Below are 12062 nucleotides of genomic sequence, written 5' to 3' on the forward strand. Positions count from 1 at the left end.
GCATTTGGTATCTTGCCTTCACTATTTCAAAATACCTGAGATAAACTTTTTTCCCTTGTACTTTTTCTATTTTCTATTATTATATATTAAACATATATGTTTCCAACTATATATATGGCAGTGGATTTTATTTAGTTATTGTCAACATTTCTCCATATAATGTTCTTTTTTACTAGGTCTGTGTTCATTTTTCATATATGTTTTATATGTATTTTCACATGCATATTCTTTGAATACTCATGGTTTTTTATATATATTCATACCCTAACTTTAACCTTTACACTACACAATATTTAATACTAAACTTACCCCATTCCTAATTGAACATTAATACAAAAGCATATATAGTAATATGAATATTCTTACATACATATTCAAATATCCAATTGATAATTGTATACATAAATATTTATATATGTTCACATATAATTTATCTGTACATTAGGAAATTAATAAATGTGTATTTATACATCTCACACCTTTTCATATCTCAAAACACATATATTTCTATGTATTTTAATGCACATTTTTACATGTATATTCTTATAATTACTCATGTTTTTCAATATACCTATTCATTGCCTAATGTTTATGTGTAATTTGACTTGCATTCAAATATCATTGGTATATTTGCATATATACAATTTATATACACATATATACATATATCTCCTTTCACCAATTAAAAATGTCTTCCTAAATCTCATATTGAACTCTTCAGAATTCCAAAACATCAAAATTGCACATGTACATTCTTAAAATATTCATATATTTCAATATACTTATTCATTCCCTAACCCTAACTATATACAAAATTTAGTACTAACCATAATTTTGCCCCTATAACTACCCTACATTCAGATAAAAGCATAAATACTTATATGAATACTCATATGCATTCATATTTACATACACATTTATCACTTATATTTGCAGAAGTGTTATTATATATACATATATAAAATTTATCTTTGCATTTGCATATTAAAAATTTGTATTTATATCTCATATTAACCCTTCCCTATTTCAAAACATATACTTATGTATATGCAAATTCTTAGGTGTATTCAACAAGTATATTTATTCCTTAAAGATAAACGTAAATGTAAACCAAAATTTGAAAGTGATAATAACCCTATATTTACTTATATAGTTAAACCTACCTTTAAATAAATGTATATATAATAATTTTAATATTCATTTGTAAATAATTATGTATTCAAGTATCAATGTTATATTAGAATATGTATAAGTATATATTCATATATATAATAAATCTGTGCAGTCCTAGTTTTAAAAATCTGTATTCACATGTGTCATGTTAAAACCTTTCTTAGTTCAGGGCTGGGACTGGGGCTCAGTGGTAGTGCAATTTACTGGCATGTATGAATCACTAGGTTTGATTCTCATCACTGCAAATAAATAAATAAAATGAAGGTCTATCAACAACTAAATTTTTAAAAATAATAAATAAAAAATAAAACCTTCCCTAGTTCAAAACATATATATTTATTTATATTTTCATGAGTTATTCTAATGAGTATTCTTGGTTTTCCATATGCATTTCTTTTACTAACCCTAATTATTACCCTACACAAAATTTAACACTAAAGCTAAATATAACCTTATACCTGAATTTCTACATTAATATAGAACATACATAAAATTGTGAATTTAAATGTGTAATGAGACATATATATTCAATTATAAAAAATATATTTGCATATATATTATATATGCATATTTATTTGTGCATTCACAAATTTAAAAATGTGTATGCAAACGTCTCACATTAAGCTCTTTTCTATTTCAAAAAAATATATTTTTATATATTTTCACATGTACATTCTTAGAAATATTCATGTTTTTTGATATACAGATTCATTCCATAGCCATATTGCTAACTCTTGCCATAATTTAATACTAATCCTATGCATACCCCTTTAAGTAAATCTAATTTTGCATAAAAGCTTATGTATTTACATAAATGTTTTTGTGTATTTTGATACATATATTAAATTATCAATGGTATATTTGCATATTTTTGTATTAATATATATTTTCTATTTCTGCATTTGCAAAATAAGAAATGTATATTCATACAACTCACATTAAACCTTTCACTGTTTTAAAGCATATGTGTTTATATATATTTTCATAGGTATTTTCACAAGTATATGCTCATTAATATTCATGTTTTCTGAAAAACGTATTCATTCCCAAACATCAACCCTAACCCAAGCCATAATTTAATACTAACTCTCACAACACCCTTATACCTAAACCTATTTACATAAATATATGTGCAGTAATATGAATGTGTATGTGTATTTCAACTTAGATATTCAATTACAAATGGTATATTTACATATATATTATTGTTTATGCATATATAAAATTTATCTCTACAATTGCAATTTTAAAATATGTATTTATAAGACTCACTTCCCTATTTCAAAACATATACCAGGGGCATAGTGACACAAACCTGTAATCCCAGTGGCTCTGGAGTCTCAGGATGACCTGGAGTTCAAAACCAGCCTCAGGAAAACAAGGCAATAAGCAACTCAGTAAGACTCTCTAAATAAAAATTGACATAGCAATAGGGATGTGGCTCAGTGGTCAAGGATGGCCCTGAGTTCAATCCCTGGAAACACCTCCCCAAACACCAAACCCATATATAGGGATATATATTGCCATACAAATATACTCATGTACATTCTTATGAATATTCATGATTTTCAATATATATACATATATTAATTCCTAACCCTAACCTTAAAAACAATAGTAATCCTAAATTTAACAATATACCTAAAAATATTAATATAGCATCATATATAATAATATGAATATTTTTGTTAATTAGACACGTCCATTTCATAAGTATTATTACATATTAATATACATTTATCTGTGTTTATAATTTTTTAAAAATGTGTATTTATGTCTTCTATTAAACCCTTCTCCATTTGAAAAATGTACACTTACATATGTATTCATTTGTAATTATATTTTTGTTTTTGATTTACATATTCATTCTCTAACTTTAACCCAAGCTATAATTTAATATTAACTCTCAAAATATCTCTGTAGTTAATTTTACATGAATGTGTATGTAGTAATACGTTTATGTATATTTTGACTTCTATATTCAATTTTCAATGGTATATTTGCATATATATAAATATATTTTATATAATTTATCTCTGCATTTGCAAATTAAAAATGTGTATTATGATTCAAATTAAACCCTTGCCTTTTTCAAAACATATATATTTTCATACATATTTTCATGTGTACATTCTTATGAATATTCATGCCTTTGATATATATATATATATATATCCCTATGTCTAACCCTACAGTATTCCTAAATTTAGTTCTATACATACAACTACATTAATATAAAGCATATGTAATAATATGAATATTCATGTGTAATTAGACATAAATTTAATATCAATGGATAAAGAGTGTGGCATAGGGAGGCAACTTACACGATGATCAGAAAGCAGAGAAAAACTCTTTTCTCCAGATTCAAAATGTATACCTCATACACATGCCTCCAATGACAACTTCCTCCAGCCACACCCCACCTGCCTTGAGTTTACCACTCAACTAATTCACTGATTAGATCAAGACAAACATTCAGTCATTTCTCCTCTGAACCTTCTTGCACTGTCTCACATATGAGACAGTGATTTTTTTTGCCTTCAACTTCATTGATTGGCATGAGACAGACAATCTTTTGCAAGGCCTCACTGACAAAATGTAGTTCAACTTCATCTATTTGTGCTTATCTTCCCATGTTAGCTCTCAAAATATTTTGTGAGTGCTACTCAAGAAAATATGAAATGGTGATCAGTTCTGCTAACACTGAGTATTTGTTTCACTAATATCAAATTTCTACCCTGCTGCTCTGTTTCCATGCTTTTCTGTATATATGATAAACTTGAGTCATAGGGTAATATTTTTGAAGCCATTTTACAATGCCAATCAAACCTGGCATTTTTTATATTAATGATACGCAGGTCAGTCGAGGGGATACCACTATAAGCTGTAATTCACATGTGCACAATCTGGGATAATTCTGTGACTATCAACTGGTTGGTGGTAATGAGATACATCCCAATTTCAGACAAGCTAAAATGTGAAGAAAAGAATACTCTGGCAGACACCCGCAGAATCACTTTGATGCTTCCTTCTATCTTTCTGAAAGTGATGAGAAATGCAGTATGGTGAGCATGGACAGCACCCTGGAGAATGTCCTGGAGGAGGCCACCTTCCTGTGCACTGGCTGTGCCAAGGATTTAGGGCTCCTTCAAGCACTGGTGCAGTGGGGTCCTCGAGATGAGCAGGTGCAGGGGACCAACTGCAGTGCTTGATGGGTCTTTTTGTTGTCTGCTTTGTGGACACTGTGGTGACCTTAGCAGAGTGCGCCCATAAGACATCAACTGGCAAGGCAACGAGGAGAACATGGCCCTAATAACAGCTGTGCCTGCAGGACACCCCACCATCCCCAACTACCTATTGAAGTATTTCTCTGGTCTTGATCTTGAAAGAAGGAACGTGTTCAGCTTCACTGCCATGATGAAAGTCACCATGCAGGGCTAAATGGAGTGTGCCAGAGTCCTGATGCAGGGGCAGATATACATGGAAGGGAGACCCGTCATGAAATATCCCCCCAGAAGTGAGCCGCTTACATAGGCTGGGTGGAGGCTGTGTGCAACTTCCTCCTGAACATTTTGGGGAAAAGTACAGGCTAGAGCTGCTGCTGGCCTCTGAGGAAGTTCTGAAGCCTACAACCTCCCAAAAATGCTTGCAGAGACTCACTGAGTTTGTGTGGCCCATGCTGACCTAGCACTCCAACTGGGGCCTGGAGGATGGGAGCATCCTAGACCACATGATCAGGATGAGCATCAGCTTTTACAGTCCAATTGTGGCCATCATCTGCCAAACTGTGTGCCCCGAGGACCTTTCCTGTGTGGGAAAAAGGCAGCAGGCAGTAAGGAAATCCTAGCAGCTCGGGGAGAACCAGGACACCCTTGCCCAAGAGAGGGATGAGGAGGAAGGCACTGAACAACAATAGCAGACTTCTGAGGCCATGAGAGCCTCCAGAGAGGAGGTTCCAAGAGTCAGCACCCCATCTCTTTACCTTCCAGGGGCCCAGGGGTCAGCCTCTGCCAGGTGGAAGGCCAGCCTCCTGTCCCACAAGCTCCTGCATCAGAGAAGTGAGTGGCCGGGTGTGGTGGTCCTCAGCATCCACATCAGCAAGGTGCAGGCACCCATCTTCCAGAGGGACCAGAAAGTCTTCAAGGGCAACACCAAGACAGCACCCACCTACAGATCCCCAAGTGGCAGGACAAGAGTCCAAGAAAGAAAAGAGGAAGGCAGAAGGGGCAGAGAGGAAGCACCAGGCAGAAGCACAGAAGGAAAGGGGTGGGTGCCATGCTGGAGGAAAAGGACATGAGGGGGTCTATTGAGCAGAGGACCTGTTTCAGGCTAGCAGCTGTGGACTTGGTGCAGAGCCTCAGCTAGGAGGTGGGTAGGGTCATGCAAGAAGTTGAAACATGCAGGGGAGGGAAGAAACACAGGGAGGGGGCCCCAGGATCGATTCACAGAAGGATGCACAGGGCTCCTACAGTGTGCTCTGCCAGTCCTGCACAGCCTCTCCTAACAGACTTCTTCCCAGAATCTAGGAGGTGATGAAGCTGTTTCTAACTGGGAACAACACAAACTGATTTGTCTAACATCATTCTCCTAGCAATCAATACACCTGAAGGACAATTTACCTAAATGTCACCATTTATAGAACCTCAATAAGAAATTTTTAAAAACCAATTTGTCAAAAGGCAGTATTTTTGCATTATTTTGTATTTTTATTCATTATTCACCAGTCTGCACCATTTTACAGGTGATGTGGCTCTTTGTATTTAAAGAAGTTTAAATACATGTGCCCCAAGACCCTTGGATTAAAATATTTGTGGTGGCTGTATGAATACACACAGAACTCATGGGTTCTTCGACTTTTTACCATTGGTTTGGCTTTTACATTTTCCATCTAATTGTGGGTGCAAATTTGCACTATATTTTCCTATTAATTTGATTAATTGATGTGTACATTTGTTTTTACTTGATGGAAGCTTTGACTTTTACATCAAAATGATCAAGTGAAACAATTCAGATTTCAGTGTATCTTATTTTAAATCTCTCTTGGCCATACAGTAATAATAAAAATAATTGTCAAAATTTATGAAATAATGCATAAATAAACTTGAATTTATTGCTAGATTCACTTTAAACAGAGACTTTGGATACACCACTTAGTAAATCTTTAACTAGTTATAAGAAAAAAAATTGAGTTTTAATAAAAGGGGTAAGTTTTTAAAGTGATTAGTAGAAATAGAAAATTAAGTCATATGCCCTTAGGTAAGTCAAATCTGTATATCATTAAAAGGTAAAAATGATCATTCCAACAAAGATATATGAGAGCAAATATAGGAAGCTAAAGATTACTTCAAGAGAGAGACAGAGTATCTGAAAAAAAGTCAGAAATCCTTGAAATTAAGGATACAATAAATTGAATAAAAAACTCAATAGAAAGCATAACCAACAGACTAGATCACTTGGAAGAAAGAATGTCTGATAATGAAGACAAAGTATACAATATGGAAAATAAAGTTGATCACATAGTGAAGATAGTAAGAAACCATGAACACAACATACAAGAATTGTGGGACAGCATCAAAAGACCAAATCTAAGAGTTATTGGGATAGAGGAAGGCACAGAGTTTCAAACCAAAGGAATGCACGATCTCTTCAATGAGATAATATCAGAAAATTTTCCAAGCATGAAGAATTAATTGGAAAACCAAATGCAAGAGGCTTACGGGACACCAAATGTACAAAATTACAACAGATATACACCAAGGCACATTATAATGAAAATGCCTAGCATACAGAATAAAGATAAAACCTTAAAAGCTGCAAAAGAGAAAAATCATATCACATACATGGGGAGACCAATTCATATCTCAGCAGATTTTTCAACCCAGACCTCAAAGCCAGGAGATTGAGGAACAACATATACCAAGCCCTGAAAGAAAATGGATGCAAACTAAGAATCTTATATTCAGCAAAATTATGCTCTAGATTTGATGATGAAATAAAACACTTCCATGATAAACAAGTTAAAAGAATTACAACTAGAAAGCCTGTACTACAGAACATCCTCAACTAAATATTCCAAGAAGAGGAAATTAAAAACAATGATGAAAATCAATAGAGGGAGGTATTACACTAAAGGAAAATCTAATCAGAGAAGAAACCAAGTCTCATTAAATACCAAAAATAAACAAAAATTGCTGGGAGTACAAGTCATCTCTCAGTAATGTTAATGGCCTAAACTCACCAAGCAAAAGACATAGACTAGCAGATTGGATCAAAAAAAAAAAAAACAACAATATGATGCCAACAATATGCTGCCTCCAGAAGACTCTCTTATAGGAAAAGACATACACATACTGAAGATGAAGTGTTGGGAAAAATCATATCACTCACAAGGACAGTGGAAGCAAGCAGAGGTTTCCATCCTCATATCAAATAAAGTAGACTTCAAGCCAAAGTTCATCAAAAGGGATAAAGATGGACATTACATATTGTTCAAGAGAACCATACAAAAAAAGAAACAATTGAAAAAATTGACAGAACAAAAAGTTGGTTCTTTGAAAAAATAAGTAAAATTGACAAAAACCCTTAGCCATGCTAACAAAGAAAAGGAGAGAGAAATGGTAGTAGGACTTGGAGACATGACCTGCCTGGAACATGCTAAGCAAGTACTTTGCCACTAAGCTACATCCTCAGGTCCCAATGTAGCAAATAAAGAATTTGACACAATAAGTGAGATTTCACATTAAGCCCACCAAGACATCTCAATTTAAGAAACAAATGGAAAAAAAACAATAAAATAATAACAGTTGGTGGTAATTCAGAAAAATTGGCATTCCAATAAATTTCTGGGAAATGTAATATGGCATATGGTGTATACAGTATACAGTGTATACTGAAACATTCAATGTTTCAGTAATGCAACATAGAATTATCACATGACCTATCAACTCTACTCTCAGTTCTATACTCAAATGACCTAAAAATATACACACAAACACTTGCATATGATGTTCATGGCAGCACCATTCATGTTAGCCAAACGTGAGAACAATCCAAACCCATGAACAAAAGATTGGATAGTCAAAATGTGCTCTGTATACATATACATGCCATGTAAACTAAGCAATGCACATGCTACAACATAGATAAATCTCAAAAATGTTAAACTAAGTAAACAAAGCAGTGTGAAATATATATATATATAGCATAATTCCATTCAGGTGAACTATCAAGGATATGTAAACTCACAGACTCAAATGAAGTGCTGGTTGCCAGGTGATGGGAGGGCAGGGGGAAGAGTGTTCACTTAATAGATACATGATTTTGTTGTAGTTATTAAAAGATTAATAAGAATATAAAAATATTCAACAGCAATAACATGAATACTATTATCAGACTTTAAACTCAAAATCAAACAAACAAACAAAAAACCCAGAAAATAATGAAAAAAAAAAAAGCACCTGAAAGTCTACTTAGTTGTAGAGAATATCAGCTCTTGGTGAAATAAAGGCACTGAGGATCTATACATTCCCTTATGTACTCTGGATCCCTGACTTAAATCTTGGCTGGTAACTCCAGGAATTTGAAGCTTACTATATATCAGGACGTATTTCAGTTTCCTTATATAATTTAATCCTTACCTTTCTCCAAGGTCTTACATTCTGCTTGGAGAAATTCTCACTTTTTATATTAATTTGCTATCAGTGATTGACCTAGTATTACTTAACTACTAAGTCAATCCATAGCTCTTTATATTTTTCACATTGAGACAGCCTCTTAATAAGTTGCTCAGGGACTCACAAAGCTGCTGAGGCTGGCCTTGAACTTATCATCCTCATTCCTCGGCCTCCTGAGCCACCTGAATTACAGTCCTGTGCCACCATGTCAGGCAGAATCATGCTTTTACAGATAACTAAATTAAGAGAGATTTTTCAAAGTTTGCCCACTATGCAGACCAGGGATATGACTACTTATATAAATTCCAAATTATTCTTTCATCTATGATGATAAAAATTTTGTTCTGGGTTGTTTCTATATAAAAGAGGAGGGAAGAGGCAATATTTCCAAAGGGGCACAAGGAACATTTTGGGTGTGATGTCAATGTTCACTGTCTTGATTATGGTGATGATTTTATTATTAGATATAAATATATAAAAACTCAACGTATTGATAATTCTATATGTGTTGTTTATTGTATGTCAGTTTTACTTTTTTTGTTAATTAATGAAAGATCTGAGGAGTTATACCAACAAATATCAATGACAAACAAGGACAGGAAAACATGTTCAACATCGTGGATCACACTGAATTGCAAGTAATGCACCCATAAGCATGGCTGAAATTCCAAAATCTTACAATACAAACTGCTAGGCAAAGGAAGAGGAACAAGACCAATTTTTATTTATGGCTAAGGGGATCACAAAAGTGTACAGTCCACCTGGAAAGAGAGTTTGGCAATTTTTTTTTTGAGAAGAAAAGAGAAAGTTTGAGTTTATTGTTTATATATTATCAAGCAGACATTTGATGACCTGTAGAATTAAAATCATTCAACAGACATTTCCGGTGATAGGCACAGAGTAGGCAGCTCTTCATGAGGTGATTTTCTACTAAAATGAACAGCTTAAGGACAGGTTGCCTTACTGCAGGCTGGAAGGCCCTGCTTCCTCCCATGGTTAGATCTCAGTGGACAGAGAATTTGGGATTGCACATTGCTGATCTTGGTAGAGCAGAGTCAGGCTTCTGCTTTAAGGACTGAGGTTCAGGGCAGGACAGGTCCATGGTCTTCAAATAGTGGTGCTCTGTGTTTTTCTAGACTTCTTCTATCTTACTTTCTGCCCTAGGTTGTGTGGTAGGGGATGTTGATTAGTTTGCTGAACAGACACAAATATTTTCAGCAAAGTTCATGGCATCTCATATCCCACATTTCAGCCAAATGTTTACATCAGACTCTGGCTCCAGGCTGGGGCCCCCTTTCAAAATGAGGCACTTGGGACTTGCCCTTATTTCTTGTGCTTCCCAGTGAAGACTATGTGTCCTCCTCCTTCTACAAGAATTGAGTGTCCCCTGGGAGCAAGTAGTCTTACTGAATATGCAGGAGGCACTGAGCATGCTTTCTGTTCCAACCCAGAGAGAGGAGACTAACTTCTAACCCTGCTTTGCTCTGAGATTGGCTCACTGATATGGTGGGCATTTGGCTTCACAGGAGACTGAAGCTGTCTGAGCCAGGGATATTTCTAGAGCATTCGCTAAACTTTCTGAAGTTATCAGTGTGGCACAGGCACAGAGGGGTGAAGATAGAGAGGATCTGGAGATCAGCAAAGAGACAGTCAGCTCTCCTTGCTAAAGAGAAACAATAGTTCTGTGCTCATGAGATTTGTGTCCACAGGACAGGGAGCTGCCTAGATAGCAAGTTCTCACTTCCCTGAACGGACATAGGAGGCTGACTCTTCAGACAAAGAAGAAAACATTGGAGAACAAAGTGAACCAGCAGAGGAAAGATGACAGATGGAGTAGAGCCAGAAAACTAGAAACAGTTAAGAAATTCCTGTCCCACCCAGGCAGTCCTATATGCAATCTGATGGTCACAAAGCAAGGATACATGAAAAGATACAACACTGGGGGAGGAAGCCTATGTTTTATTCTATGTAAGGAGAAACTGTAATGAATAAATGGACCCACTATCTAACTCAGTTCACTAGAACACCCAACAAATTACTCTGACTTTTGAACCCTTGGGCAGTGTGCTGTCAGAGCTCTTCCTTCGGAAAGTGATCTCTCAGGAGCTGCCTATAGACCCTACCCCTCCAACTGTCCATCTCCTGCCCAGCAGTGGGAGGAATGGGTAAACCAATGGGCTCCTCTTTTCCTTCAAGCTTTTTTAGCATTTCTTTTTCAGAGGGAGATACTCCCAGTGAATATTTTTATGCTGCAATACAAATTATGTCTATACACGTTTAACTCTGACCCAAGTTCACCTGCTAAAAATCTTTCCATTGTTGGATGTTTGGAAATGCCATAGCCATCCTATCACTACGAGGGCAGTGACCAAAATCCTGAAGATAGCACAGCAGAAAGATGAAAGAAGTTGGACAAGCAGCTCATGGAATCCTCAAAACTCAATGAGCTCTTCCTGTATCCATCACTTCCAGACACAGTCGTTCATCTATAAAATAACAAATCTCCTTAATACAGGGGGAATTTTTTTTTCCCCAGAAGAGATCACTTTTCCTAAGAACTATATGCTTCCCATTTATTCTCAGTCTAAACTATATTGAGACATTAAGATGTGCTGCTGTAATCTAACATTGCCAACCTTCATGGCCATCCCCTAAACAGTCAGGAGAGAAAGGATGCATACTGGGTGGAGAGGCTCCAAGTCTCTGCTAGGTAGGCAGCTGGGTCTGACTACAAAAAGAACTTTCCTACCTCAACCACACCCTTACTTAAAAATCATATCTGGCATGCTCACTCTCCCCTGATGAATGACCTACTTTGCAAGCTCTGTGATAGTTATTTTCATCTTCCATCTAGCAAAGTGTATGATGATAGTTAATGAGCACTTTTGAGAAGATTTTGTTGCATAGCTAAGTGGAGCCACCTGCCTTAAAGTTCAGGAGAGATCAAGCATGAGAGTATCTGAAGTAAATCCTTTGTTTTTAAGCTCCTGGAAGATTGCTAGGCTTTTACATTGGACACCGACCTGCGGCTGACCAGATGCTTGCCTGGGAGGCAATAGGGAGAAGAGAAAGGAAGATGATAGGAACCAAGCAAAGAAAAGGACAATGGAAATAAAGACAGAGAAGAAATGAATATTGTTTTAGCATCAAAGAGGGGAGTAGTTGCCCTTCAGTACTTGTCATTTACTGAACTGGAATGTGTTAAGATCATCA

The sequence above is a fragment of the Callospermophilus lateralis genome, chromosome 7, assembly GCF_048772815.1.
Source record: "Callospermophilus lateralis isolate mCalLat2 chromosome 7, mCalLat2.hap1, whole genome shotgun sequence".
In the NCBI taxonomy this organism is placed as follows: domain Eukaryota; kingdom Metazoa; phylum Chordata; class Mammalia; order Rodentia; family Sciuridae; genus Callospermophilus; species Callospermophilus lateralis.